Raw genomic sequence first — 7,967 nt, 5'->3', positions numbered from 1 at the left:
GGAATCGTGGCTCAATCCCACATGGCATATACACACAGGTGCGTGTACATGCATATATATTCAATTTTATCCATCTTTGCATAAAGATATCCTGGGAGAAGCTGTGATAATGATCACCAGCTCTGGGGGCCTGGGGAGAAGTAAAAAGAATATGGACAGATGAAAGGTACAGAGGAAGATGTTCCACTGACCCTTGACCCTTTTAGAATCTGGTGAATGGCTTACATTTGCAAAAATAATAATAATAATGGTTAACAATACACATCGAGCAGTTAAGTGCCAGGCAAGGTTAAAAAATATAGCTGTAAATAAGACCCAGCTGCTCCCTCCAAGGAGCCAACAGTACAGGTGAGAGGTTTTTCAGTCCTGGCTGCCTTCAGAATATCCTCAGGAACTATTAAAAAATACTGATGTCCTGCTTCACTCTTGGAGGTTTTTATGTAATTAGTTTGGGGTGAAACCAGGCATTGGTATTTTTAAAACCTCCCAGATGATTTCAGGTTAAAGCCAGGGTTGAGAATAACTAATCTAGTGAAAGGAGGCCGGCTTAAATAGGTAATAACACGATTCATTGGCTACATTTTTGTTAAGCATGCCGAAGGAAAAACACAGAAAGAGATTGCTTAGTACTAAGAAAAAGCATTGCTATCTTTGAGTAACTAGTATCTCTTCTCCCTCTCCCTCTCTCCCTCCCTCTCTCTCCCTCTCTACCCTCCACCCAAAGTACAAAGCAGAACATATCTCCCTTTTCACTTTGGCAGCCAGGAAGCTCAGTACCAAATTTGAAACCCACAGAGAGCAACTCATCATATTCAGATTGCCTACATACATGGTTTTTCCCCAAAAACTGAATTTCTAACTTTAATTTTTCATTGATCCAGAATCTCTATTTTCTATTTGTCTTTTTTAAAAATTAATTGATTTATTTGTTCTAATTTGTTAAACATGAGAGCAGAATACATTTTGATTCATGGTACATAAATGGAGCATAAGTTTTCATTTCTCTGTACACAAAGTAGAGCCACATCATTCATGTTTTCATATTTGTCATTGATTCATGATTTATATTCTTATGAGGTATCTCAAATCACTTCTAAAGTGGAGGAATTGAATTATCAATATAATAATAATAATACTGTTTGTTGACTTGGCACCTATTATATATGCTCCACACACTAAGGCAGACACACTAGATAAATTTTATCTCCAATTGTTAAAAAACAAACAAACAAAAAACTCACAGGAGAGATGTCACTGTGCTCATTTCACAGATGGCAAACTGAGGCTCAGAGAGATTAATAACTTGTCAAGAGTCACACAGCAGTAAGTAGATAGACTGGTTATCTCTTCCCTACTGCTGCTCTAACAAATCCCCAGAAACTTGGTGACTTACAGTGACATGGACTTTGTGTCTCACGGTTCTGAAGGTCAAAAGTCCAGATGGATGGGAGGGCTGTAAAGAAGAATCACTTCCTTGTGAAGCCATGTCCCTTGGCTCACAGGGGCACCTGACTCTGGCCTCTGTTCCCCATGTCACATCTCCTACTACAACTCTGACCCTCCTGTCCCCCTTGTATAAGGACCATTGCAATGACCTTGCCTTCTGTCCTGAAAACTAACGACAATCTTCCCACCTCAAAACCTTCAACTTGGCCACACCTGCGAAGCCCCTTCTCCAGGAAGGTGACCCTTGGCGAGACCATCATTGTGCCACATGGAGCTCAGACTGGGCTTTCCGAGCCCACCAAGCTGTCTTTGCTGCCTGTGAAAAAAATCTGGGGTTTATTTCTGCAGAGCTGCTGAGCCAGGGCCTCCTGAGTCTACCAAGAGAGGAGCCTATTTCTCGAGACTTGGGTTTCGTACGTTATTCTTTTGTTTTACTGCTTGTTGCCCCTGTGTGGTCTCCATGTCCACTACAAGGGTCCTGAAAGCCCAGCACTAGGCTGCCTTTCTACCAGCCAATGCAAATCCCAAAGTTGCCAGGATGGAGCAGCTCAGACTTCACCCAGCAGGGAGCGAATCCAGGGGATGCTGTCCAGAATCCCTCACCTTCAGGAGGGTCTGGCATGAAAGCTGAGGTCCCGGGTGGGGATATGAGGAGGATGGTGTTTGTCTGGCTGCGCTCTCTGGGAACAGAGATTACATCTCTCAAACATTCCAGGGAGTGCTCTGAATGGATCGTACTCAGACATCAATAGCAATTCACCTGTGAAAAATTCTCCCGCAAGGACACAAAGATGGATGTACAGGGATGTTGACTGCACTTTTTGTAACAAGGAAAAAAAAAATCGAACATCATCCAAATGTCTATCAAGAGGGGCCGGGGGAAATAAATGACCCTATTGTCACGGTGATGGAAGGCTAATCAGTGGTTCAAAGAGTAAGATAGATGGGGAAAGATGTCCAAGGTATATTGCTAAACAAACAAAGCAAGTTGCAGGAGAGTTTTATAAAGTATTGGCCTCTGTTTAAAATGAACAAATAAATACACATAAAGTCATCACAAGGTATACTTTAGGATCTGTGTATTTTTACCATACATAAGTCCAATCATCATAAATAAAAATGATATAGGTATACATTCGAGTTCTTTGATCTAAAGAAGTCAATGTTTTTTTGAAGGTGTCTTTGGAAATTAAGACTTGCCTTTTCACTTAACACAGCATTTTGTGTTTTGCTGGAAGACAAAAGAGTGTCTTACCCAGGGTGACAGTTTGAATAGAAAACATACAAGAGGTAAGTATTAGCATACACTTGGAAAATAAACACAGGAGGTAAGTTTATGCATAGAAAAGCTAAAAATAAATACTCTTTGGGTTTAGGAGTGAAATAATGGCATGAGATTGGAAGGTGCAGGAACTCAATAATAGATTTCTATAATTGAATTTTGTACTAGGGATGCATAATACTTTAGTAACAAGAAACAAATAAAGTTTTTTTTAAAAAAACCTTTCTGTGAGCCCTACCTTTTGTGGGAAATTGTGAAAACTCATTTTATTCAGAAAATGAGGGGCAATGGACAATTTAGAAAGTCGGAAGTATTGGACCTCTTTTGTGTTTTTAAAATAGAATTTTGTTATTGCAACAAAATTCATTGAACAATTAAATACCCAAATCACTTGGAAAATAGGCATTGAAACTTACCCCCCAAGACATACATCCTACCCCTGGAGCAAGCAAGTCTGAATGTTGGAGTATACATTCTTTCTTACAATGCAGCACTAAGCTTTATGTATGCTGATTTAAGGCTCAATTTTGTCCACTTAACACAGAAAAGGCATCTTTGCATGACAATAGTAAAATACATATCATCACTTTAATTAGCCCAGTCTCTTATATGTATGACTGTACCATAATTGGGCGGAACATTTATATTTTCAATTTTTTTCTGTTTGCCCATTTAAACAGTAGTAAAAATGAAATTCTCACACACATATTTTCAGGCACTTAATTGATTATTTAAAGAGGATAAGTTCCTAGTAGAGCTATTTACTGAGCATAGTTCATACCTCCTTAAGGCCTCTTATCTCGGGAGCTTGTTTTCTCTCCATAATGGGAATCATCATTAGCATTTAGCATTTGCGGAGCAGGGACTTTGGGCCAGGACTGACGCTCCTTTGCCCTCTGAACAATCCTATGAGGCCAGTATTATTATTAGTCCTCAGGTTATAAGTGGGTAAGCTGAGGCTCAGCGAGGTCTATAACCTCTCAACGTCACACAGCTAAACCCTGGCAGAGCCCGGGCTACGACCCCACCTGTCTGCTTCGGAAGGGTGAGTTCACAGTGCAGCCGTCGCCTGCCAGTCATGTGGCTTCCAGAACAGCCCTGTCCCACAGCACCAGGAAGCCCGGACCTCCCACCCCCATCTCGTGATCTGGAGTGACGTGGGGTGCCTGCATGGCACACATAGAAAAGGCAAATGGATTAACTAATAAAGTGACTAATAAAGTGACTCACTGGCTCCAACAACCAGAGGTCCCCAGGAAGGCCAAGTGTCAAATGTCTCATTGGGCAGCCCACTGGTGAGACCTGCTGTGGTCTTTCCCTGGCCTTCTGTGATGCTGGCTCGGGCTTCCTCCTGACGGTCCTTGGTGGTCTCTAGATGGCCCCCAACCACTCCCTCCCAGGTCCGCTCAGAAGGGTGGAGGCGGGTTCCAGTTCTCCCAGCTTCTCATTGGCCTGGATTTCCCACTTGTGCTCATTCGGAGCCAATAACCGCCAGCAGGGGGCGGGGTTATGATAATGAGCTTAGGCCTGCGCTAGGCACAGCTCTTCTCAGCGGTCCGCAGAGTGAGTGTCCTCCAGGGGTGACCACCAAAGGTGTGGCATCAAAGTCGGCACATACCATCAAGGAGAACGATGGATACTGGGCACCATGGGGTGCCTCCTTTGTCACACCTGTCTCTTGGGCCTGACTCTACGTGCTCTCTATCCTGCTTTTGGCAGGGAGAAGAATCAGGAGGCGAACGTCTCTAGGGTCGGCCTGCGACCAGGGACAGTAGAGCAGGCGTGTAAGTCCCCAGCCCCTCCCTTCTTCCACGGAGCCATGGAGGGTGTGTTCCACGGTGGCTCCCAGGCGTCATGGTGGCTGCGTTACTCCTACCAACCTGGGCCTTCTCCAGCGTTTTCTCTTCCCCTTTATGTCCTCGCTCCCCTCCCGAGTTTTCTGGGACCACATTGCAAATGAGGGGCTTACCCTTTTATCCCTAGCTTGGGGTCTACTTCTGGGGAACCCAAACTAGGTCGCCTCCTGGTTGCTGTTGGCCTTGGCCCAGGGGAGGGGCCTCCTGCCCAGTTGAACTTGCTGTGCTGGACGTTGGCGCAGCGCATCTGCAAGTCAAATCTACCCCCACGCCATCTCCTTCACCCCGAAGTGAAGGAGAAAGGAGGCCCCCTTCCCTCAGAGGCCACTTTGCATACACAGCTGCCAGAACGGCCACAGACAAGCCCGTATTATTCAGGCCCCAGTGAGACCGTCCTGCAGGCTCGTACATCTGGGCTCTTTGGTGAGATTCCTTTGAGAGACCGAGACAGCAAGAACTCAAGAAAGATTGACGGGGTACACGGCGAGTCCCGGGTTTTCAATATATCTCTTTCTGGGATCATTTACCATAAACAAACTATTAGTCTGGTTGAGAGATAAAAAATAAACCCTTCCTCAGAAGATGATCGACATTAATTTTTAAGTTTGCTTCTGAAAGATGTAATCTCCCCTTTCGCGCCCGTTAATGGGATCTGTGTGACAATAATTTATTTACGGATTTAATTAATTGCCATATAGCTCTGCACGGCTGGATGCGACGTCGGCAAATGGCTGATTCCTATCGGCAAGAGACGTGCCATCGGATTCATTTCAGAGGCAGGTCATGAACGAAGCAGATTTCTACCTCCAAAATGGCCCCTTCCAACGGGGAACCCCCCAGTCTTTAAAATGGGGTCTGACTCCCCTACCCCCGAGTAGGAAAGGAATTGGAAGATTACCGAGCTCAACCACCTCTTTTTAAAGACAAGAGAGCCAAAGCCCAGCAGAGAAAAAATGCCCGGTCTCTAAGCTCAGTGAGTTACTGCAGAGCTAAGAAAAGACCCAGCACCCTCAGTCCCAGCTCAGAGCCGCTCCCAGGGCCCCTCTGCCGCAGCCCTGGTGCTGATGACATAGACAGTGCGTTTCTGCTCCCAGTGAGCTGGGCCTGGGGGTGGTGGAAGCAATGGTTTGAGGGCAGAGGAAGAAAAATGCCACCGCCAATTCTGTGAAAAATGAAATTCTTGAGATAATGTGCAAAAGATGAATTGGATGGAGAGAGTCAAATGTTGCCTTTCTTCTCCAGGAAGGCAGCAAACGGGTGAAGGAGGTGACAAGTGACATAAAGTGGGGACTGTGACAAACATGAGAACATGTGCCCTATGTTGCCACATCACTGGATTTTTAAAGAGAGCAGAGATAGAAAATCCAAAGTGTTATATTTTTAAAAAGGTGTCACATAACATCTTCTACCTTTTAAATATTGGCAATTGACGTAGTTTTTTTTTTTTAATAATGATAATAATTTAAGCCCCATACAAGCCAAACATTTCATCTCCCAAAATATCAGTTTGTAACCACTGGGACAGGCAGATTTGGCCATTCCTTCCTCATTTAAGGTCAACGACAGTGGTTCCTAAATCTTTCTACACATTAGAACCAACTAGGAAGCTTCTGGATCCAGAGAAATTACTCAAGAATGTCCAGGAGGGAGGCATCAGGATGAGACACCTCCTCCCCTGGCAACTGTATTGGGAGTCATTGTTACTGTAGTGAGCCAGGGCGTGTGTTGGCCATCAGGAACAGGACGACTGGGCAGACACTTTTCCTGCCCTCGCTGGGCTTTAGCCTGGGCAGGATTCAAGCAGGCAACCTGACGTGGCGGAGGCTGCCACCTCCTCACCAAACTTGTTCTCTACAGCTTCCAGGACACATGCTGGACTACATTTCCCAGCCTCCCTTGCAGTTAGATGCAGGCACATGTCTGAATTGGGGCCAATAGAATGTGAGCAGACGGCACTGCGTCACTTCCGGGGCGGCCCAGCAACTCCCCCCACCCCTCCAGTTCTGCTTTTCCCTGCTGCCAGAAGAGGTGTCTGAGTTGCAAATGGTGATAATGGCAGAGCCACTGTCAGCCCCCACTGCTCGGTCCAGAAATAACCACGAGAGCCACCTGTTGACCTGGAATAGTGGCCCAGGGCTGTTACAGGTGAAAGAAACAGCTTCCACGTCCCCGATGCCTCTGGATTCCTACACAGATTCCATCAGAGCAGTCCAACTGACACCCTAAGCAAATGAGCGGATAGGACAGGAGTGGCAGGCCCAGATGTGTGGGTGCTGGACACAGATTGGGGGGCATCCGAGCAGGTGCCCCGCTTATTCGCTGACTCATTCATTCATTCATTCAACAAATATTTACCGAGCACTTGCTATGCTCCAGGCACTGTTCTGAAAGTAATTAACTCAAGCAGTAAATAAGTTATTGTTTCCTCCCCATCCCGGTCTCTCTGCTTCCTGACCCCATGGTGAGCTGAGCAGCTGCCCTCTGCTGGGCCCTTCCACATAATGTGCTGCCTCATCTCAGGCCTAGAGCAATGGAGTTGGCCATTGGACTGAGGCCACTGAAACCATGAGTCCCAAACAAACTTTCCCTCCTCTAGGTTGTTCTTACAGTTATTTTGGTCGCAGCCACACAAAAGCTGCCTGAAACCATGTTGGATGCCTGTTCACCATGGGAAGAGCTTGAGCAGGCCGTGTCTGTCTTGTTTATGGGTGAAAGCGTAGTAGGCATTCAGGAGCATTCACTTGTTAACAGAAAAGAAAGAGGAAGGGTGGGAGGGAGCCGGAAGAGAGGATGGAGAGAAGAAGAAAGAGGAAGGGGGATGGGAGGGAATATAAGAACGTGGCTAATGCCAGGCAGGGTGGCCCAGGACTGCAATCCCAGTGGCTCAGGAGCCTGAGGCAGGAGGATCTGGAGTTCAAAGCCAGCCTCAGGAATTTAGCGAGGTCCTAAGCAACTCAGTGAGACCCTGTCTATAAACAAAATTCAAAAAATGGCTGGGGATGTGCCTCCGTGGTTAAGCACCCCTGGGTTCAAACCCTGTACCAAGAAAAAAAAACATGAATAAATGTATAAACTGGGTTGAAAGAGAGAAGCTGTAAACCAAGTATCAAATGAATAATGGAGATGAAAATCTTCCCGGGATGCTAAACCTAATGGGTCAAAGTTTGATGAATAGCAAGATACTTTCTAGTCTCAAAGTATCTCCTACAAGTTACTTATTCATTGAAGAGAAGGAAAGAGACCTGCCAGCTACTGCCACCCTCCTCCCCAGGAACGAGGGCGGATCGGCCTAGCACCCCCTGGTGGGGCTCGGGAGAGGGCAGCGCTCCTGTGCCTACTCCTGCCCGGGCGCTGTCTAACCCCGCGGGAGCATTGGGAAAGCC

This window comes from Spermophilus citellus, assembly GCF_964194105.1.
Source record: "Spermophilus citellus genome assembly, chromosome: 3".
Taxonomy (NCBI): Eukaryota; Metazoa; Chordata; class Mammalia; order Rodentia; family Sciuridae; genus Spermophilus; species Spermophilus citellus.
The sequence above is the reverse complement of the archived record's forward strand: the minus strand, read 5'-3'. Positions refer to the sequence as shown.